Source organism: Cynoglossus semilaevis, chromosome Z, assembly GCF_000523025.1.
Source record: "Cynoglossus semilaevis isolate Cse_v1.0 chromosome Z, Cse_v1.0, whole genome shotgun sequence".
In the NCBI taxonomy this organism is placed as follows: domain Eukaryota; kingdom Metazoa; phylum Chordata; class Actinopteri; order Pleuronectiformes; family Cynoglossidae; genus Cynoglossus; species Cynoglossus semilaevis.
Window position 1 is genome coordinate 3,385,138 of NC_024328.1, and position 24,065 is coordinate 3,409,202.

The following is a 24,065-nucleotide window of genomic DNA, read 5'->3' on the forward strand; positions in this document are numbered from 1 at the left end:
AAGGGGGAGGAGGTATATGATAAAAAGAAGAGGCCCCAGGACAGAGCCCTGGGGCACACCTGAGGTGACAGGGGAGAGTTTTGAAGTGAAGGATCTGAGTTGGACATATTGAGTGCGGCCAGTGAGGTAAGAGCGGAACCAGGTGAGGGGTGTGTGAGAGAGACCAATGGAAGCGAGTCTATTGAGGAGAATGGGGTGTGAGATGGTGTCAAAAGCGGCGCTCAGATCGAGGAGGATGAGAATGGATAAGGAACCAGAGTCAACTGAAGTGAGGAGGAAAGAGATCCAGGAGCTCACTGCTTCCGAGGGGGAACCAACAAAAGAAGCATTTCAGCACTTGTGAAGGAGAAATGGTTTATTCAAAATACAGCATGAGGTGTATTTCATATATTTCATATGGCACAGACAGAGACAACATACACATTACTGTTATTTTCAGTGTGGACAAACAGTTTTCTATAAATATAGACAGGGAGGTTGTCAGTGATCATGTCATCAATTAGGAGCAATTATAATATAATCAAATTGTGATTTATTTTGAAATAGTGCTTTACATAGAGAGTAGAAATTGTTTAGACTTGTAGTTGCATTCGTATGCATTATTGAATGACACAGCTTATTGTTTTTGAATTCCACCAATATCAAGGATGACTTGATATCCTGCACCAGATTTCATCTCCCATCTGTCAAGTTGATCTAAAGACAAGTCGAAGCTATTTTTTGCTTCCCTGAAAAAAAAATTTTTTCTTCCCCTGTTGTTGTTGATTTCCCCTTTATTTACCTGTAGATGTGACACTGCTGGCTCCAGGGCATCCTTTGTCTAATCACAAAAGCCACTAGCAGTTGAAACAAACATCTCTGGACACTCTCGGAATACCACACCGTCTCACCTGTCATGCTGTAACATCACATCCACAACTTGGTGCAAACATGAGGTGTAAAAATGTGCACAGACACAGCCATCAACTCAGATACCTGTCCCATACGACCACTGATGTATGTGTTTGTGGCAGCGTGCCTCTGTGTGGAGTACATAAGTGTGTGTGTGTGTGTGTTTGTTGGGGTCGGCACGTCGTATGTGAGTGCCTCTGTGTGTCTCTGAGGTGGAGAGGTGGAGGCTATCTTTCATCTCTGGCTGTGATCAGGTATTCTTCATGATATGATATGATGATACAGGCCCAATTACGGTATGGGACTGTGTGAAAAATGTGATGACAGGGCAAGCGGAAGAGGAGACTATGATCTGACATCTGAGAAGCAGAGAAAGACAAGAGGGAAGGGAGAAGGGGAGTTGCTGTAGATATGACAGTAGAATGGGTAAGGGTGGAGTAGGACAGATAGAACTGAAAGACGGGAAGAGTGATGCTGGTGGAGGAAATGAGGATGAGGTAAGCACCAAGATATATGGTGAAACGGAAAGTTAAGTAGAAAGAGACAGGGAATTAATATGATAAGGAAGAAGACAAGACAATGGAGAAACATAAAAATGAATGAAGGTTAATGAAGCATAAAAACGTGGGTGAAAAGGATTTCATGTCAGGAGTTGTGTTTCAATTCTGGCAGCTGTGCAGTGAATTATATGACTTTTACACCAGATTTGTTCACAATTAATCTTCCAAAAACTTGTGTTCTGCATTAAACAGAAAATAAACACAGCAAATATATATTACTTAAGTACTTCAAATTATGCATTTTTTTTTACAAAAGTACATGAATTTGCAAAGACAATATGAAATCATCATCAGAAATACGATCATCTGCACAGTGTGAGTGGGTGTGTGAATTTGGTGAGAATTCATTGTTCTTATGAAAATCCTATTTGAAAGAATACTTTTTCCAGGTAATGATTATGATAAGCATCATCTATATAAAGGGGGAAAATACTTCTTTCTTCTTCTAATACTTCTAATATTTTTTTTATAAAAGTCAGGTTCACAGGAGACAAACAGGATAGTAATGATGCTCCTGGAAGTAGTGGTGTTCTCTGCGTGACATCCAGATTCGCTCCTTTACAATCACTGGAAATCTTCTACCTGAAAAGATAAATCAAATGGGTTATGTTCAATTGTATCAGAACAATAGTGAAGGGTTGTGACGGACAGGGAGGAGCACCAAAATTTGCTCATTGCTCAATGGATCATTAATGCAGGGATTTTTTTTTTTTTTTAATATTAGAAACGCCACATATTTTCAGCACACAAATAGGGTATGTCTAATTTTGAGCAAAATTATGCAATCCAGAATGAATGCTTCACTGGTCTGCTTGCAGTCCAGCCCTGTTTGTTAATACAAATGTCTGCTACATCATGAAAATCTATATCAGGCAATAAAGACCATAACTTATTAGGATGAGAAGAAATTATTCCACATTTTTTTTGTGACAATACGATGTGTTCAGCTCACATTATTAATCAGTCAATAATAACATAAAAAAGCATTTTCCGGTGTAGTTTTACTAGATTAAAGTACATCATCATACTACAGATTTCACTCTTTTAAAATAACATTTAAATTTCTTAAAATAGTTTTTCACCTCCACACATACCCCCAACTTACATACGTTTGATTTTTACAAGAAACAGACATCGGCTGTACGTATAGTGTGTCAGTGCTGAAGCATTTCAAACAGCGCTGGCTGTAGAGTTTCATCACACTCTAACATTGAAGTCCTTGAATGGAAGCAGTTGAGCCAGTTGTGAGTTGCCAGTGAACTTGAAGGTGACAAAGACCGCGACGATTATCCAGTAACATTGCCCCCCCCCCTTCCCTTATACCACGCTGCACTTTCCTCCCATTGTTCCCTGTGCACTTCTCACATGTATTGTCTTACACGATATCCTTAGAACCCGATAAGACACCCGCTGATGGTTTTTGTGGCTAAGGACACAGACCTGGGAGTGTCTCAGGTTTACAACTGCTTATTATTCTTCCATAGAAGATACTGGGAGACCGTAGGGTCCAGGGAACGCCTTATCGGATACCCTTTACACCAGACCTGACCTGGGTTACCTGCGCTCCCAGCCTTTCCTTGGTTCCTCCCCCCGTACCTGACACTCCCTTGCTCCAGACAGATATTATGATATTACATTTCTACAAAAAACTATACACCTTGCTGACGAGCATGGGAGGTATTTGAGGCCCCAGTATCAATGTCTAGGCGGCAGAAACAGCTGAGCTCATTTGACTACAAATGAGCTCAGATTACAGATCAGTTATATTACAGATCAGTTATATAATTGGTCAATGTTATCATAATATCGTAATGATATTAGCCAAAAAAGACAGAGTAGAAATGTATTTCTGAATCTATAAAAACAAAAATGCATTCCATTGACCAGGTCTAAATCCATCAATTTTCATCCGCTTATCTGTTACCGGGTCATGGGGGCAGCAGTCTCCACCCAGTCACACTGCACCATACCAACCCCCCTAAACCTTCCTGCGGGTGGTGAGTCCACTGGAAGGTATTAACCACCCTAACCGGGATTCGAATTTGTCCAGGGGGTGAACCCTGGGGTTCCACACCAATGACAGAGACATTGCCTCTGGGCCAAAGCGCCACCAGGTCTAAATGATTGTCTTATAATATTTACATAAAAAGAAAATCATTATTTCAGTCAGCTGCCTCCCCTAAAAAACTGCACAAAAAGATTTCTTCTGACTAGGCTTTTTTCTTCAGCAAGAAATTTCTCTGATGTTTGGCTTACAGTACAGAACAGTGCAGGTTAGCATGGGGTCAAGTCATCAACAGCCAATGTCAGACCAACGCCAAAGATAAAGGGCAAAGAATTTAAGCAAACTACCCTACCTGCTCAGAGCAACTGACTGTCCTGTCTGTCCATATGCCTGTGGATCTTAGCCACACATCTGGCCTCATCCTCACAGCTGAAGCTGCAGTTTTCACGTCGTTCATGTCCACTGAAAGTCTGTGGATTGTTTTTATAATGTATTTGTAGCCCGTTTACCACCGACAGATGCATTAACAACGCTCATCAGAGCTTAACCCTATTATCAAGCTGTAAAGCTAGAGAACCTGAACAGTAATAGTGTTTATCTGTGTTTATTTTGTTTCTCTGGTTGGCATATATTCAGTCAATAGATTGACCAGTAAATCTGGTCAATGTAATTTTTAAACTTTGTTATTTTGATGAACGCACAACTTTGGAATACAAAAGTATTTTCAACCTGAGGAATTTTTGGGAGGGTTGTGCCCCCATTAAAAAAGAGTTTTATTTGTCAAAGGCTCCCTGAGGAAATTGACAAAGACAGACAGTGTTGCTTAGTGTTCCCCCACGTCCACCCTCGCAGGGCGGAGTAGATGCACGCCAAGTTCTCCTTCAGCTAACTACTCCCTGTGGACTGTAGTCAGATACATCCATTCACCAGGAGGAGGCATTTGACGAGATCTGCAGAGAATAAAACTTGACTGAATCTTTTCAATTCAGGAAGCCAGACACATGATAGGGGACTGGGTTAAAAACCACACGCATACATTACAGTGCATGAGTGCAAAGGTAAGAAAACTATGTTTTAACTGTGAATAACATAACTTCATTTTGTGAGTAGTCATTCTTGTGATTAGTGTCTCTATAGAGTTAGGGACAAAAAATTGGACAGGCTTCATCACCCAAAGACCTGCTGGCTACTGGCTGCCAGACACTGAATGACAGTCCATAGACCATGGTGTGTGTGTCACTGCTGACCTTAGTTGTGCCAACAAAAGATTTGTTAACAGATGTACAATAGATTTACTCATCTGGGTTAAATGGCTGTGCTGGCATTTTGCTTTGCAACGCCAGCAAAAAAAAAACTATTACAAGCACTCTTTAATAATTATGTCATTGCTTCTTCAACTGATTAAATTGGTTATTATGAATAGCATCTGAGAAGACACATTTGAGCTGCATATTTTGTGCTGCATTTCACCAAACAGATCTTTAAGTCAAATGTTTCCTTTACAAGGCACAGATCACATGTGCTGTTTGTTTGTCATCTGTAGCCCAGTGGAAATGCAAATATATTCCCCACATATTCAAATTAGGGCAGTATTGCTGTTAAGTTGCCGCTCTTTGCTGTTGTCCAACCACTGGAGCGCTGTGTCTCGGTCTTATAAGATATAACCAAAGAGAGATGGATAAGTCTAGGCCTGAGTGCAATAGATCCCTACAAACAGACTGTGCTAAAAATACACATGCACACACACACACACACACACACAGACACACGCATGAACCCAAGTGCACAGACATGCACAAAGATATGACTGACAAGTAGAGAAACACGTCTCCCTGCCATCCTCTTCACCCTCTTCCATTTTTTTCTCCACCATCTGTCTCTGTCCATGCCTCTGAACCATGGGGAGACATATTCTTTTTCATCTGTCAGTATGGATGGAAACAAGCATGTTCCAAACACACAACAGTGGCCACACCAGGACCAAGGAAGCTCAATGTTTTGTATGCTTGAAGCACTGCATTATCTCCTAAGTGTCTTGCAACCCTACTCTAGTAAATAATGGATGCTCCCATTCCTTCTGAAAAAAAACCAACCTCTTTTTACTTCAGGGACCATGGTTTACCTGTATAAATGGCCTTTCTGTGTCTTTAGAGAAATGGGTAGCACTAATGGATGTGGGCCAGATGATTTCATTAGGACAGCATTTCGCTCCTGCCTCCTTCGATCAGTCGTTGGATGGAAGCAATGTCACTCAAAATGTCTCCCTGACACTTTTATATGGCTTTCAGAACATATGGAGGGGATTCAAGGGGTGTGATCTACGGCAAGGAATTCATGACATGTAGCCCACATAATAAGAGGCCAGGAACAGTAAAGATTGAAGGGAGAGAACGCAGTCACCTCTGATATCCATTGAATATTATTGATGACTTTAGCCTGGAGAATCCAGTCGTTACACCATTTGTTTCTAGGTCACAACCGATCAGGCATCTGGGCAACCTGAAAACACAGGAAAGGGATATTCTTTAGAGCAGCGTCTATACATTCAGCATGTCCCTGCATGATAATGCTACCATTTCGTCAGTTTACATACATGAACTCAGACTGGTAAAGATCAACACTCATATCTGTCTCATGTCCAAAAAGGAATCTACTAAAGAAGTCTGCATGTTGTACCACTACATAAAATCTCTGAGCTCCTTCCCTCCCCCATTCATTCAGGAGGTTACATTGAAAGAGTTTCAGTGACTGTGAATTATTTACTTGATTCACTGTTTCAGGCCCTTTAACCCCTCAGTAAATGCACAAGCAGTTGGGATTCAAAATACTCTCCCCAGGATATAAGCTTCTGTGTATGTGAGTATGTGTGGATGTGTGTGTGGGGACACAACTTAAAAATAAAACAATATATGACCCATGACACACAAAGCTCTTTTCTCTCACACACAAATGCACACACTGCTCAAGAATTCATCAGAGCATCATTATGTGGGTCCTTTCTGACTGAAAGTCATGTCTGTCTCAAATGGAATTATTAAAACACAGCTCGATCTTTTGCTGGAGTGAGATGTGTGTGCATGTGTGTGTGCACCAGTATGTGTGGGCATGTTTGTTAGACACTGACTTGTAAAGACTCAGTGAATGTGAAGATTCTCTATGCTGTGTCTGTGAGAACTATCAAACCCCAACAACAACCATAAAAATGTGTATTTATACATATATAAATACAAGATGATTTTTTTTTCAGGACAACAAGGTCGAACTGCACATACAAAAAACAGGTTGAGTTCAAAGTATATTTACTGGTGCTGGGTGAAGGCTGGGTGAAGGCTGTAATAAAGGTCTCCATGACACATGTGTGTCATTCTGAAGGATGGAGTCTGCAGAAGCAGAAATCCTCCGTCTGAGTGACTGAATATTTATGACACAGAGATGTGTGCCTTAAACACACACAACTCAGACGCACTAGGCCATGTTGTGGTGGTATGTCCCTGGCACGCAGCAGTGTTGTCATGGATACCCCCAGACACATCCTCTACCCCGTAAGTGGGGGGATGCTCAGTTTTACAGAACCCTCTACTCTTATCCCCTTCCCCCAAAATGGACTCCTATATTCTCCCCCAAAAGCCTGCTCAGCCCCACCAAGTGGGCTGAGGCCTTGAACCATAACACAGCAGTTACCTGAGTCGGTAAATGTCGGTTATAACTGCATTAGATTATCGTGTAACTAGAACATGAATAGAACAATCAGGAGTGAAGTATAGACACACTCTTTTCTAGGACAGACATCATTTTGAAGATCTTTAATTTTTAAATTAGATGTTGAAAAACCAATCCCCCCCTCCTTCTCTCTCTCTGCCTTAGCCCTCAGGGCTCTGGTTAAGCCTGCAGTTCATCCTGACCTGATCCTTTTCATTAGCCATTATCAATAATTCAACATTGCACTTGCTTTAATGGTTTAATGTGAGAAAAACCCTCAATCCGTACATATCCACACATTGACACGCACACACACGCACTCTCTCTTCTTAACAGCACTTTCTTGGCCTGCTCTCAAATCCACTGAGCTGAATACAGATGTGTAAAAACTTAGCTTTCAAAGCTAAAATGTCTTTCAATCACAAAGACTATTTTTTTTCCCACTGAGCAGTCACAGGATGCTTGGATTTATAGAAGAAATTATTTATTATTTCTCTACAAAAGTATTTTTTTTTACTGTATTCTCAGTTATATTTGCTATAAAAAGACATATGAAACCATCCATTCTGAAATAAAGAAATTAAAGGGTTAATCTTTTATGATGTGTCCCCTCCTTCCTCTGCTCTCCCTTGCCCCACCGTACATATTCTCCACTTTGACTGTGCTCTCTGCCTCCACATATGCTGGAAAGAAAATAATCCTCTTTGATTGGAAGGCTAATATAAAGCGTCAATTATTCTTATGCAAATCAGGGTACAGTTTCTCACATGTGGAATGGGTTTGGAGGGGCACAGATGGATGCCTGTGCCCATATGCATGCATGCATACGTGCACCAATCCCCTTCCAAAACAAATACAACCCTACACTCCCCCCCTCTTCCATCCCCACCCACCCCTGTCCCCTCGCTTTAACTCTTCATCTACACCTTTTAGAAGGATAAAAAAAAAAAAGCTGCCATGCAAAGACAGCTGAGGATAATGGGAGGGAGGACATTTGCATGCACATTGTCCACAGTGGACAGGAAAAACAGATCACAAATTAGGAGAGTGATGCCAAAACAATGACACAGATATAGAACTACCAGTCAGCAACCATGACAGTATACAACACAGGTGCATGGCTCCACGTTGTCATGTAAACATGGAAACAATGTCAGACAATAAGGAGAGCAAGGCTGCTTCATGGGAAGAGAACAATTTTCAACATACAACATACAAATATTAAGACTCAAAGTATTTTACTGTCCAATCTAATTTGTGTAAGATACAGTATAGCGCAAAGCAGCATCCAATAAATGCTTAGGAGCAAGGATGGCATATGACTCAGCACTTTGAGCTAAACCTTGAGACATAATTATCTATTGTATTGTAGTAAAAACTGTTACCAATAACTGAGTTTGGTAAGAGATTTAGGCAGTCTTTAAAAATCTCTTTATGTAGCGTAATGGTAAAATCCGCTAATGCATTTGCAAATGTAAAGAGATATGACAGAGAGGTTAATGTCCCCTGTATCTGTTTTTGGTAGGGGTTTGTTGCAGATATCAATTCTTAGTAAGGTCATATGTGACAGATAGAATTCAGTTGGTCAGTGAAAAGACTAACTTGAGTTTGGACAAAGTGAAGATGAAAAATAGAAAAATAAAGAAGAGCACACATAGTTCTCCTCCAATAGAGTCTGTAGTCTGACCCTCTCAGCTGATGTGGCGTTTCAAGTTTTAAAAAAAAGGCCTTTTCAAACCCAAAACAGGATCAAACAACCTGCTGTAGAGTCCGGTTACAGCGTAACAAAGGCTTATATTCACGCCCAGCCTGCCACACAAGCTTTTACCTCAAATAGTGTGTGGTGCAAGAGAGAAAGTCTGCTTTGGAGAGGTGGGTATACGTGGGTACAGAGGGGAGTCTGGTGATATCTTAGACGATAATGACATTCAGGAGATTAGATGATATCAGCCCTCAATGTTTGTTTTCAACTGTCGGCGTCTTCAGCTCGACTGAGATCATGGTCAACCCCGCAGGCACGCTCAATCTCAAGGAAACCTTTAGATATTGCCAGCGCTCTGATAGATAGCATTCAAAACTGCCGGTTAAGAAATGGTGAAGGGAGAGGGAGCAGCTGAGGACAGATGATTGTCTGCTGAATAGAAAATATGAAACTCCCAAATCCTCCAAGTATCTCACAGCAAACTCCAACGCCCTGTAAACTGTTTGGTCCTCAGCAGACCATCAAATTAATCACACAACCACAACTGCTTCTTTATCCTAACTCTTTCAACATCCTGCTCCTCAGGCCACCCTGACACGCTGTATTTGTTTTTTACTGGGTTCAGGAGAAATTAGTATGCAGCGAGGGATGGGCAGGCTTGTCAAGATCAGGAGGAAATCTCTCTACCCACCCACTGGGTTGATCTGGATTCATGAACAGGCCTGACAAGGAAGCTGACTGGTGTAAAGACAAGGCGCAAATAAAATAGCTGAGAACATTGCAAATATTCTTTCTTTTTTTCATATAAGTGCGCTTAGAGCACTGTCATAGACGACATCTCTTTATCTGTCTGTCTCACATGTCTGTTCTTCTGTCAGGTCGCTCTTTTTTTTTTCTTGAACTGCATGTCAAAATTTGAAAATAAATAAATAAATTATATTTATATATTTATTTTATTAATAAATAATTTGGTTTTTACAGTGTCTGTGAATGTTCTGCTGGACGGTGCAAATAAACATCCATGTCAAGAGAAAGTGATCTGGTGCTGCCCTTCTCTTCGCTCTCCTGAGAAACACCCGGTTCATACAATGGATAGAGGAGACCTTTTGTTGAGTAGCTGGGAGCTGCTGGGCTAGCTGCGGATCAAACAGGTGTGTTTGTGTGTGTGTCCATGTGCTTCACACACACACATGCACTAATAAAAAGAACACTGATACATGAGAGTAGCCCCTTACCTGCTATATCCCCCATCACAAGTGCACACACACACCTCTCACACCTCACACGGACTCTCCCTGTCTCTAAAATCAGTGTGACTAAGTTTACTTCTTTACCCTTTAACAGCGTTACAGAGGGCAGCCAGATTAATTTAAAACAGCTGGCAGGAGCGGAGACATAGAGGAGAATAGTAGTGTAAATCAGTGTTGGAGTGATTTAGACTGCTGTAGCATCAATGTAAAGAGACTTTCTGGTGTACTATGTACAATTGAGGTTCAAAGGCTGCGTAGCAGGGCCCCCTCGCAAAGTCAGAGGGAGGGAGACCCAACAGGAGAGAGTGTGATGATGTTGGGAACTTGTGTTGTGTATGTGGTGTTGTATTAACAGAGATATTGGCAGAATTTAAGGGAAATTAATGGTTAAAATTGTGGCTATTTATCAACAAAATTATCCTCATCTTATCACATTGTAAAGATATCAATGAACCCAAGACAAATATATGTGAAAGGACATTGTGCATTACCTTTGATCCCTATGAATATAGCAACACAGGGGCATGAGACTACCTAATGTAATTATTGTCAAGTAAGATTAGACAAACTTTTCATTACAAGTGCTGAAGTGCATTGTCAATCAACAGATTGTAGTATACCTGGCTTTTTAGGAAAGTTTAACAACTTTTATGCACATTTTCTTTTTAGGAAATCAGCAATTGTGGCAAAAAAAAAACAAAAAGTGAATGTTCTTTGTTTTCCCTCTTTATCCCAGTAAACTCTGCAGCCCAATCCTGTCAGGCCACCCTAGTGCTCATGGCCAACCCTCTCTTATGTACTATCTATGGGAATTCTTCTTAATGAAATAAACTCACATCCTACATCCCTGAAACTCCCCCTTTTCAATCCCCCACTTTCCCACAGACGCCCACTCTTACACTCTCCCTTCCATCGTCCTCCCTACCTTCCCGTTGCCCCCTCCCCTTGCAAGTCTCTGCTTTGCTTTCAATTTCAATTTTGGATACAATGAAGTTGTTCTGGTTGACAGTTTGGCCAGTAGAATAAGTGTTATTTGGGCCTGTTGTGTGGCCCTGCAATGGTCTTGTTCTCCCCTTATCTGGCTCAGTTACCCAAAACTTTGTTGGTGGTGCAAGGCACAGAAGCCAGTGGTCCCCACTCTGCCCACCCTCACACAAATCTTTAGCCTTGAACCACACTCTTGTGCCTGTCCTTTAAACAGAGGCACACAAGCAGAGACCCATGTACACACACACACACAGGGAGAAAGATTTCCTGACTATTTTCAAAGTGAAAATGCTTAAGTATTCTTTTCTCTTCCCGGGTCTGATGACAGTTTATGGGTTTTCCTTGAATATTGCATCTGCTGTGCTGTAGTCTGAGCTCCAGCACAGCCAAGTCTCTGGCCTGATTTACTCACTTACTCCATATCTTGCAGGAAGTATCAGGATGGACTCTGTATTGGGGTCAGCTGAAAAGACAAAGCCTGGAGTCCTGTCTTCTCTGTCGCTTTCAGTAAGCATCAACTGACCATTCCACTCCCCTATGCTCACACACATGCACAAACACATATCCCTTGCTTTCTTGATTTTAACTGCAGTTTTCTGTTCTCTGTTCCAATGATACATCGAACATATACTCAAAAAAATCTAGTTACAATATTTTCACACACAAAAACACACATTAACAGAGATGCACACAGAAACCATGACATGAGTGGGTGACTGGGAGAGGCCCTGATGCAGGGACCATATGTCCAGGCATTGTATATCGGTGGGCTCAGCGCTCTGCCGGACCACCATAACTTAGTTTGTCTTCAGCACAAAGTTTGGTCCAGGCTTGGCTGCCTTCATTAGGGACATATTCTTTGGAGTCAATGAAGCTCTACAGACCTCCAACAAAGGAGCTAATCACACTCATGGTTGCTCTCCCTCATGCTCTTTCTCATTTCCTCACTTTTACTATGTTTATGTAAAAATCTTTATCCCTACTATTTCCGAAAATGTCTAACTTTCCAGCCACAAGGCTGGAAATTGGACTTAAATTTGTGAGCGAATTCCAAATTGCCAAGTCAGATGTATACAATTGAGCTTATTTGATAGATATGGAATGCCTGGAGTGAAATGTAAAATAATGAGGAAAAAAACATTGATAACAATTACTATATTTTTTAATATATAATTTGTTTCTACAAAGGAAACATTCATCTGTGCTTTCATTCTGTTCTCACCTGAGACGTGAGCGTAAGTTAAACACAAAATGCACACCTAACAACAATACCTTATGTGCACATATCACAGCATGTCAGAGCTAAAGCAATGGGCCGCTGACAATAAAGAGCCCCTAGCTGCTGAATACTTGAAATGACCTTGAACCTCTGTTTTCTCCTTTCCCATAGCTGCAGGGATGGCAAGTATGTCTGTACAATGAAGAACAATGAGGGGCTTTGCACTCACTGTGCACATAATGGGCTCTCCAAAATCTCAAACAATGTCTCAGGGTCAAAATTATTTCCAAAATTGAGCAGTGAATAATGAAGGAGGGCATTTTATGGCAGCAGATTAGGAATACTGGTGTATGCAGACTGAGGAGGTCACTTTTTTGTGTCCAGGCTTAGAATGTTTGCCGTTCTACAGTATGTGAAATGTGTTTGTTCAAACTGGGTTTTCATGTCTTACACTGATGTCTTTCTAACACCATGTAGTTTGGGGTTTAGGGTTAACACAATATCTAGGGAGATTAATTGGAGACCAAGCTAAGCTTTTATAGCACTCACAATCCCACCATCCTTGGCCATGATTTGGAAATGGGTATTCTCTTTCATGGCAATTGCTTAATTACTTTCTGTGTTTGCAGAGTACATAAGTGTCAGCTTTAGTGTTTAAAGATTAACACTAAACAGTAAAGATGGATGTTGTTTAGAGCTCTTTATAGTGACCACAAATGGGCAAATGTTGAAAGTAAATATAGCAGTAGCATAAACATATTAGACAAGGAAGCCATAAAAATATATGGATGGATGGATGGATAGATAAACAGACAGACAGACAGATAGATAGATAGATAGATAGATAGATAGATAGATAGATAGATAGATAGATAGATAGATAGATAGATAGATAGATAGAGAGAGAGAGAGAGATAGAAATAGATAGATCGATAGATAGATAGATAGAGAGAGATATATAGAAATAGATAGATAGATAGATAAAAAGCCAAAGTGTTGGTTGTTTGGATGGAAATACTGTGTTTTCAGAATGCTGTCACATTACACTGACCTATCTTTGTTTGTCCTGCTACCGTCCTTCCAGTAGTGATTGTATTTGCTCAACCTGCATCCAGCAGAGAAAGAGTCATGTTCCATACTATATCCCCTGCTGTGCACACAGGGCTACAGGCAGGAATGAACATGGCTGATCTGGACAGGGCTTAGATACACCTGTATTGAGTACACAGGAAAGTCCCAAATTGTACAAACATACAAACAGACCACATTTATGTGCACACTGATGAAGAGGACTTGGTGAGTTGAGAAGGACAATAGGGGGTAAGACTGGTGAAGGGAGACACAGCACGAGGTTGAAAAGGCCATGTTATTGGGCTCCACTCGGATACAAATGTCATCAGCATGACTACCTGAACCTGGAGATCCAGCAGAGTGAAGGTACAGATGATGAAGAGGAGACAGGAAAAAATTAAATCAGAATTTACCAAAACAAAAAACATATATTGCTTGGGTAAAACGATTACCTTGTGTTGTTATGATTAGTTCACCTTGAGTTTGATGTTTAGGCATTTTTTCCAAAGTAGTGAGTCAGTAACTTGCTGCATGCCATCATAGACCAATGATGTCTGTATTTTCTACTTTTTTTTACCTTTTCTACCAGATACACAGAAACATTATGGAAGGTCATTTGTTTGTTGAGGGAAGAAAAGCTCCTTATAAGAGTATTTTTGTATTACAAAAAAAAAAAAAAATAAGAAAAATTTAAAAGCAAGAACTTGTCATATTTTGTGATTTTCATCATAAAAAAGTTCTTTTGCAACAATGACTATGTTCTAATACTAAATGTTCTACTGCTGGGCAAAAAAGCCGACTTCCTGAAGAAAAAGTTGAGACTTAAAAATATTTTTTAAAAAGAAAAAACAACAATAATGTATTAGCCTGTGTGATCCCTAGAGCACATAGAACCACAGATTCACTTAAACCACGTTCGCCTGTGCACCTTTTACTACAAACTATTCATTTGGTGTTTTATCATTTAAGTGCTGAGCGCCCTCTGTGTTTTCTTGTGTTTTTTAGGTAACACTAGATAACATTTTTGAACTTGTACTTCAATATGCTTTATAACAAGTGGCCATGGACATAAACGGTAAAGAAAATGTATCTACTTTGTGTAACGTTGTTCATACTAGTGTTGTGATAGGTGTTGTAGACATGCAGCTATAACAGAGACAAAACAATAATATTGACAAATCACAAGGTTACTACCTTGACACATAAAACGGGTTAAATTATTTTACTACATCATTAAACTTTAACATAAATATAAAATTGGCACTGTTTCAAATTTCTGTTATTACGTGGTCTAACAACTGTCTACTATTTCTGACAACCTGCTTTAATTAATATTATTACTTCAGTGATGACACAAAAAGGGTTACCATAAAAATAATCAACTTCTTGTAAACTAAGAGTATAATATAACATATTATTGTCACATTTATTTTGTATTTTGAGTCAGGAAATGTTGGGGTTACCATGCTGTTCTCTTTCTGAGTTCCTGACATATTTCAAAGGAAGTAAAATCTAGATTTTGTTCCAGTTTTCAGTGTTGTGAACATCATATATCATTCACTGTTTTTATTGTATATGTAATTCACATTAAAAATGGCAACATTATAAATTATACCAAAGGTCATTAAATTATCTAAGAATTTCTTAGAGCCACATTTGATTTTTTTAATTTATTACCATTCTGGATATTTTTATGTTACAAATTTAAAATGCACATTAACACAGACTGAAGAACATTCATCAGTCTTAGCAAACACAGCAACAACAGATATTGTGCCTCTTTCTGCAGCTCACAACGACAAAATTCATAAACAGAGAGAAAAACCACGGGCCGTTTTGTGTACAGATTTCCCTTTCTCCACCTTTCCCTTCATTTCATTTTGTTTCTTTCATTTCCAGTCTGTGTCTGGAGCCACTGCAAAGTTCTTTAGTGAAAGCAGTGTGTTCCACTCATCACCGACACTTTTACAAATCCTAACTCGGACAGCTGTGATTTGTTCCTGTGTTAAAGCAAAACTACTTCTGGCCTCTTTCACAATATAGATTGCTGCCATTATCTGGGGCTATTCTTCTAGCTGACATACAAAAGAAGAAGAAAAAATGGGGGGGGCGAGATGCCGGCGATAGTGATGGGAATGAAGGAATTTCACCCAACCGCTGGATAAATTACTGTTGGGACCTGTGTGACAATTTGGTATGCAGTCGTCAGGGCCAGTCAAATAGATTGCCAAGTCAGATTCTAATGTTGTGTCAAATAGCAGTTTTACAAACTCTATATCCAGAAAGTTGCTACGTTTTCAAAAAATGCATTGAAACTCAAATCTGCGGTTGTATACGTCGGTGCATTCATCTTGTAAAAGGACAAATAAAGACACGGCAAAATAGACATGTTTAACCTGAGTTCAGTCCAGAAAAGTTGTCAGACAGCCATATTAAGACTTAATATTGGTTTCAAGATTGAGAATAAAAATAGTGTCCACCAAGGGCTCAGTATTTACAGAAAGGTGTCTTGGCTGCGAAAGTGTACACCAAAATATTGCAAAGAAACTTTTCACCTTACCATAGGTAATAACAGTAAGAACTGACCCAGAGAGTTACATTTTTCTCTTTGTGTATAAAGGTCAAGTGTAGAAACCACTGTTGATTGTTCATACAGTTCTATATGTAGAAAACTTTTCTAGCAAATGTAGCAACTATATAAAATGAATGGAATTTTCACATTAAAAAGGTCCAATCAGCATTACATCATTGAGTGGTTGAGCTCAAGTGCACTGTGAGGGTTGTGGGAGCACATTGACTTTGATTGACATATGCAAGTAAATGTACATACACTTGTTTGCATACAACATTTACATTAAATTTCAAGTACAGCCTCCAACTGTGAGGAAACCTCTCTAACATTCCAGCCAACCGGGAGTGAATGTGGGAATGCAAATTCAGCCGCACTGCCCTGCTTCACACTCAGGGAAAAAAAATCAAATCTTTTGTGGCCACTGGGCATTGAGGGTGGGAAAATACAGTGAGGAGAGGTGAAGCTTCTCCAGGTCCCTCATTTGGTCTGTGAATGGAGCAGTGCCCAAGCGGGAACAATGGTGTGCCACTGGCGTGCTTTCTGCTAATTGATTGCCTCTACTAACAAGAGCATAATGTATTCTATTGTGATTGTCCTTTCCCTATGTTCATTAAGCCAGGAAGTGGCGTGATCTTCCCCTTTTTGTTTCTCTCCTGCCCCCACCCAATCCCCCCCGTTTTAACTCTGTGTTTCTCCTCTTCGCTCTGCCTCTTGTTCTCTCTGTAGCTGGATGGGAAAGGTGATGCAAAGACGGTGTGACAGGCAAAGCATCCCTCACTATCTCGTATGCAAGAACGAAGATGAACAAAGGACAGATGGTAGGGGAAGAGAGTAGGTGGCTCAGAGGATGGTGAAGGAATAGAGTATAGTTGAAAAGATGGAAGCAAAAGGAAAGGGAGGATGGATAAGAAGGCAGAAGGGTATACCGTAGAAAAAATGATTGAAATTGTAAATGTGGGAAAAGAGGGAGGATAAAAAAGCATCTCTCACCATCTACCTCATCCATGACTTTTCTTTACTTCCCCCTTCATACCCCATCCTCCACTCTTGTCACCAATCCCTTCCTCCCCCATCATTCTCTGCTCTTGCCCCTTCTACACCTACCTCCCTTTTCTTGCTTATGCTTCTCACTCCATCTCTGGTTCGGCGCTTAATGAGAGGTGGCGGGACAATAGTACCATTGTTGGCAGTGTTTGGGAACCCGGCCTGAAACAATCACTGTTTACCCAGGCCATGGCACAGCCAGGACCCTCTCCTTACTTTTCAGCGGGGCCAAGTCTGATTAAGTCTGTTCCACAAGTGGTACAATGAGCTTCGGGGCTGACCGCTATGATTTCACTGCCATATTTCTATCTAACAGCTCCATCCCAGGCTAAATTATGCAGTCGTCATTTAAGCAGGCCTCTCCTTCTCTCTGCAGCAGCAGCTACATCCTGGCATAGTGTTATGCTGTTCATCCTCAAACATCAGGGGATTCACATTTGTTAAAGACTATAGAAGCACCAATAAATAAAAGACAGTGAGACACAAAAAAGTATAAATAACAGATAAAGTATAAATTATGAAGTTTCTCAAAAATCATTTGTTGAATCTGGTCTAATTTCCAAATGACCTTCATAATCTAGGACAAAGCTAATTTCTACATTATAAAAAATTCCCACAAGGGTTGAACACGCTGCAGGCAGTGGGAATATGACTGAATGCCAGGAATAAGAGAAAAACTCTTTTTCCATAATAGTCTCAGATCATAAAATAAATTGGCATGGAGGTAGTGTTATCGCGTTGATGCTCGTGGCGGAGACGCACTGGATCAGTGAATTGAAAGCTTTTTACTCAGTCGTATCCCTCAGCTCTGTGGCTTGCAACAGAAGTGCTACCAGCGCTATGCAAAGCAGCATCATGAATATGCATAATTAGGTGGGACTGGTGTAATTTTTCTGGGTTATGGGATGTGACATTTGTGGGGCATGAGCATACATCAGCGTAAGCTCGACTGACAAATGCGTAATCCTCTTTTTTTCTGCAGTGTGATTTTTTGTGATTTTTGATTTTACTTTTTTTGCTTCGTACAAGTAGATAAACACAGATAAACACAGAATACATGCATAGACGTGCACATCCAGGAACACATGCAATAAATGGCTGCACATATGGCAGTAAAATAAATCTACGGAAAATACTGTGTAAACTAGCTGGAGTACATTCAGATTTTCTCTGGAAAAACAGAGCAAAAGCAGCAATAGAGTTGTGTCTGAAGGAGAAAAGAATATTAGGGGGACACAAAATCCCAGTGATCTTGGAAAAACCCTCACATAAATACGAAATAAAGTAAAATAATATACAGCCTTGCCTTGAGAGGCAGAAGGACACAAAGACTGCTTTTGCCAAGCAACAAGGTTAAAATAGGAGTGATATATGTTTAACCTAATATGAGTCTCTGATATCAGTTGGTAGTGACAAACAGTGTTGTTAGTGACCATGAAATCTTCTTCAATACTCGGAAATAGTGCTGAGAAAGTCTAGCTGGACTTTCTTTTCCCTGCTTTTATTATAATGCTGAAATACTAAGAATCTTTTTTGCCTCAGAGTAGGTTTTTAGTTTGTGTTTTTTTGTCCTTTCTCCTTTTTTTAGGATTCAATTTAGACGGACCTTCAAAGGTATTGAACATGAGAATGCACAAATAAGGACAGACACATAATTGGATCATATTCTTACACAGGAAGATGTAGACACATATGCATGCGCACACACCATCAGCACACCTCTTCAGAGACAGCCAATTTATAGCTACTGTACTGAAGCCCCACCACCACCACCTCAGCACCTCTCATCACTCTCTCTCTCTCTTTGCCTCTCCATGCCCCTTTTCCTGATTCTCACACACATACACACACTGCAGCATGCACAACACCCTTCCACGATTCACCACTTTGCCACACATACGGAAGGGGAGGACACATCCCTCATAGCACCCAGGAAATTAACTTGACATTTGATGCAGACAAAAAAATATATATTTCAGTAGTGGGAGGAAAAAAAAACAAAACAAAGTGTACAAAAGCAGAGATAGCATAAACCCATCGCTTGTTCACTCTCCTCCAACCCAACCCCCCCTTCTCCCGACCCCCCTTAAGCCCAGGAACGCATTCGAGAGAGATTTCAGCGATCTGCATTGCAGACGCCACTGGGTGCCCAGTGAAAAAAAAATGAGCTTCATCTTTGGCCCGCCTTTCCCAGTGTATACCGTCTGTCCCTCTTTGTTTCCATCTCTTATGAAGCCAGCGCTGCATTTTCATGGACACTTTGCTTCCACCATTTTAATTCATTCAAATTAAAAATATAATGATATGAAAGTATTGGAATATCACTTGACATTTGACATTGTGTTTCAATTAGGAAGCAGCATCAGGGCCCAGCTAGTTTTGGATGTCATTTTGAAAATAAGTGTGTTTCAAATTCTGTTTTGTGAAATCCTGGCCACTGTCACGGAATAACAATCCAGCATATCACATTTTATAAATTAGGATTAGTTGTACCAAAATTAACATCATCTCTTGCTAAAATTGCACTGGCTTTCCCCCCCTCCAAATTGGCACAGGCTACAAAATGAAATGTGATGGGAACTTGTATAAGATTAACAATCTCATCAAAGCCTCATACTAGCCTCAGCATGACGCACAAACACAAGGAGCAGGAGCAGGAGGAGCAGGAGGAGGAGCAGGCCCCAATTATGCTCTGATTCACTTTATACCCAAGAACACAGCAGCAGGACTGCCGACCGGTCTCGTGTCTGCCTCAATATTCCCCTGCATTAGACATGCAGGAATGTTAACATCATTATGCACAATTGTGAATGTCTGTCTGCGTGCCCACCCCCTCCAAACCACCCTCCTCTTTTACCCCTACCGTATTGTGTCTGCGGTTTAGTCCACTTGTTTGTGTGGGTGTGATGTCTGAGAGAGGGCGGCACTATTTAAATCTGATGTGTTTTTTATGCAACTTGAGACAACTTACTGATTATTGTGAACCGGGACTCTCTGCATAAACCCTGTCTGCATTAATATCAGCATTGCGTCGAGGGACGTGATCCTCCAGGAATTAATTTGGAGGAAAAATTGATGCTTCGGCAAAGTGATTCAGATGATGTATAAAGATATGGTTGGATAATTTAGAATATATCTGTACATTCCACTTGCATTATATCATTGAGTTAATATGGAATGGATAGCATATGAAACAGCACAGTATACTTACAAGTTTCGATTATTAATTAAAGGAATCATTATACACTGTAAAATTTATCATCGAGGCAAATACTCAAGTGGATGCATCTGTGATAATGCAGTAACTGCACTGTGGTGTAGTAACAAAGGAAATAAAAGTATATAATTCCCATTTTTTATTTCAGGTTGAGACTGACCTGGGCCTTCATCACCTAAATTCCTAGTAACTGAAGATAATTACAGCAGTGCCACGTGTCTTTTGGAGCTGGAGGTGTTCCTGGTAAGAGAGCAGTCACTTTCATTAGCGTCGCGGTAAAGATCTGTTCTGCATTTCTCTGCTGTGCTACAGTCAAAGGTGTTGTATCATGCAAACACACACACACACACACACACACACACACACACAGGGACACAATCCCACTGTGCTGCATTTACACAGCATCACAGGTGATCTCATATAATTGAGGACCAATTTTTGCATTGCTATAATATTTCAATAAACAACTAAAAATGAAAAACAAATCTGTTTGAGAGAGAAACAACACAGGACCAGTTCTGGTTCAACGCAGAAATCTCCTGCATGAGGGAAAATAAGCCAAGGAAAACAAAGTTTCGTGATAAGATTTAGACTAAGATTCAAAACCAATATATTTTCAGCTACTGGCCACAACTTAAACCGAGATTGTCAAGCAAGCATTGAATACACAACCCTCTGCTTATAAACTCTCCTCCTGCCACCTCGCTGTTCCTTGCTGGCAGCGATTTGCATTCATTTGCATGATTTTTACCATGCGCCTATCCTTTGTTCTGGCTGCATGATGATGCAGAAGAAAACCTTCCTGACGCAATGCTCTCCCATTCCCTGGAAATTATTTGGATATTAAATTAAATCAGAACTGTGCACTTTACTGTTTTAATTATGAACTGATTACGACGCCAGATTCCCGCATATAGCAGATTCAAGCCCATGCAATTCGTAATTAATGTGATACGTCAGGATGTGGTATTTTGGGTCACCGTTAAAAAGGACATAATGTCATATTTCCGTAATGAGGCTCGAGCATCGGGAATACATGCAGGAATTGCATTGTATCCAATGGGGAAATATTGAATTACTTGGCAAATTGTAACCAAAATGAAAGAAAAATAAATCACTAAAATAAAAAAACAATTTAATATGTTTTATTCACTTCCCTCATTGCTTTGATTCATTCCTTATAAATTTTTGCAACCTAACCATAGTGGATGCGGCCATGACATTTGTTTGACATTTTTGATGTGGATAATTGAATTGTCATTTTAGAAATTCTAGATTTATCCAATGCCAATCCCTTCTGTTTGCTGGCATCTTTTATTCCCTGTTGTTTTTTCACCTGGGCAGAGAACACACACACTCTCTCTTTCCCGCTCTCTCTACACAGACACACACACACACACACGCACCGGTGCCTTAACTCTCCTTGATCATGCAGAGATACACAAAACCGGGGGCTTTATATTCACAGATGCAGGCCCTACATTATAAGTGCTTACTCCTGCTGGCGTCCTCAAAGTAAGCAGCAGTACAGCAAATATGCATTTCTGATAGATGGTTATGAGCGGAGCAAAAGAAATGCAGTGTAAACAAAGTATACCATACGGTAAACACTGTGAGTTCTCATATTATTATTCATCAAATGTGGGTGAGGGCAGAATAACAGTGTAATTGTGTTTTGTGTTGTCTGGTCTGTAAGAATATTTATTATGACCACAGATATTTTTAATACAGAGAGAGAGGGGGCTGAGGTGGGCTGAGAGCCTAACAACCTTAAGAATATATCAATTAAAAGAAAAACTGTCCTGGTTTTGTGTTTTAGCTTCAAGCAGAGATGGTCTGCAGACATAAAAGCTAAGGGATTCACAGGTTTAAGATTGTTTTGTTGTTGCTTTTTTTTTTTTTTTTTTTTTTTGCTGGCAAACTATATTCAGTTGTATTAAAACATTTTAGGTTTTAGTTCATTTCCACAGCTGAGTACACCAAAGTGTATGTGGACATTTTGGGAGATTCCTCAGTTAGCGATAATAAGCTCGTGTTTGTTTTGTTTAGTAGTTAAATGGCTCAACAGTTTGTCTTATTGGTGATGGCAAAGAGGCAGGCTTATCAGCATCTATCCACAGCAGGTGTCTACCCACCCGGCCTGCCTGCAGTCCAGATGTTTTGAGTATGTATCAGATAATCAGATAATTGCAACTGGACAATGTTGAAATATAGCTGTATATATGGAAAGCTGTATACTTGTGAACTTGCTCCTGTCAAACACTGGATATTTTTTTGTTTGATAAATATAATTATATTTGTGGAGTGAAAACCCAGAGAGCAAATTTATTTTTTAATCTAAATTTTAAAAAGTTTCAATCTTTTTGGGAAGTTGGTCAAGTCAAAAAGAAATGAGTCTGATGACGGTGACATAAGTCATTTATGTTAAATAAACAATTCAAACCCTAACATTACGTGCACTGTGAATGAAAAATGTAAAATTGACTTTATACAAGTATTCAAGTCAATGTCATTGAAGCTAAAGTTCTTAATTATTTACAGGAAATTAATTATTGTAATCCTACAGCAGAGGTCTCTATTAGAAACCCTCTCTCTCTGGTATTAACTTCAGCACTGACTTTTTCCCACCCTGTGACTTGCCCTGCCCTTCTAATTGGCCCTTCTGAGGAGTACACCAAACGTGTGAGTATTGGGAGTAATTAGGGGTCAGTACCACTACTGCACACTGTGGCTCATGGGCACTGACATATCACCTCTCCTCCTAAGACCCTTTTTTTTCAAAGCAATACCAGGAAAATAAAGTTTTTACTTTGAAACTATCCACACAGAAAATGCAGAACCACTGGGGTATTTGTGGTATTGTTGTTAACCATCAAGCATGGCACAGCTACCAAGAGCAACCATATATTTTCTGCTGACAGTGAAACGTGTCAATCTCTGCAGCGAGCTGGGCGTTCACAGTGTGTGTGTGCACCCTATACACTATCACTTTACACTGCCTATTGAGAGGTCACCTGCATATAAGGAGAACTGAAGAGGAGGTTGAAATTAAAAGAAGCACGGATGGAAATTCGTGCTTCTGCTACCATCTAATATAAATCACATTTCCTTGTCATAAGAGCAAGATCTGCTCATTAGGGTGTGTCTCTCTTCAATGACACAAAATGTCACATGTAATAATAGCTCGGGGGTCTAATTGATAGAGCGAGATGCTCTGCACACAATGCGGAGGTGGAGCCCAATTACTGTATATACGTGGATTTCTACGCAGAGGAAATTTTTTAAATCATCCCTGGTAGCAACGCCTTTGTTTCTTGTGTATGTGTGTGTGTGTGTGTGTGTGTGTGAAACAGCGCATACGTTTATGCTGATAAACACTGAAGGATCACTACCATGTGCTCTGTGCTCTTGTCTGTGGTATGGACCACAGGGCAAAGAATGAGTCATAGGATTTGACATTGTTCACATTGGCATTGCCTGAACTTTCATCAAACCATGTTACCCAGTTTACTGTGTCCTCTGGACTAATGCTAACATCTGTGGCTGTGGAGCATACATGGGCTAACTTTGCTGCAGGCGAACACACACTCACACACATATCAGCAAAAGATGGACACATGAAAACAACAGTCGTACAACTGCCTGCAAATACAGTCGGTCAATTTTGTACACTGTATAATTCAACATCTAGTGGGGAGCTGTCCACCATGTGGGGTGTTTGTAAAATATAAAATAATTAACAAAGATCGATGGATTTAAAAATTGAAAATAGAAAGGAATCGATTCACAGGTTCAGTCCAAAAAGTCCAAGAACATGAAACATGAAACTATATATATATATATATAAA

The 24,065-nt window shown here is 40.2% G+C and overlaps 1 long non-coding RNA gene across 1 annotated transcript in view; it reads right to left on the reverse strand.

The window, feature by feature from the left end:
- Positions 1 to 1,001: 1,001 nt before the first annotated feature.
- LOC103397503 (uncharacterized) overlaps positions 1,002 to 24,065 on the reverse strand; it is a 40,277-nt gene continuing 17,213 nt past the window's right edge. The window contains exons 3-4 of the long non-coding RNA XR_523451.3: positions 5,857 to 5,955; positions 1,002 to 2,033 (exon numbers count right to left, since the gene is read on the reverse strand). This is a non-coding gene — a long non-coding RNA (uncharacterized LOC103397503). The remainder of the gene's footprint in view (positions 2,034 to 5,856; positions 5,956 to 24,065) is intronic.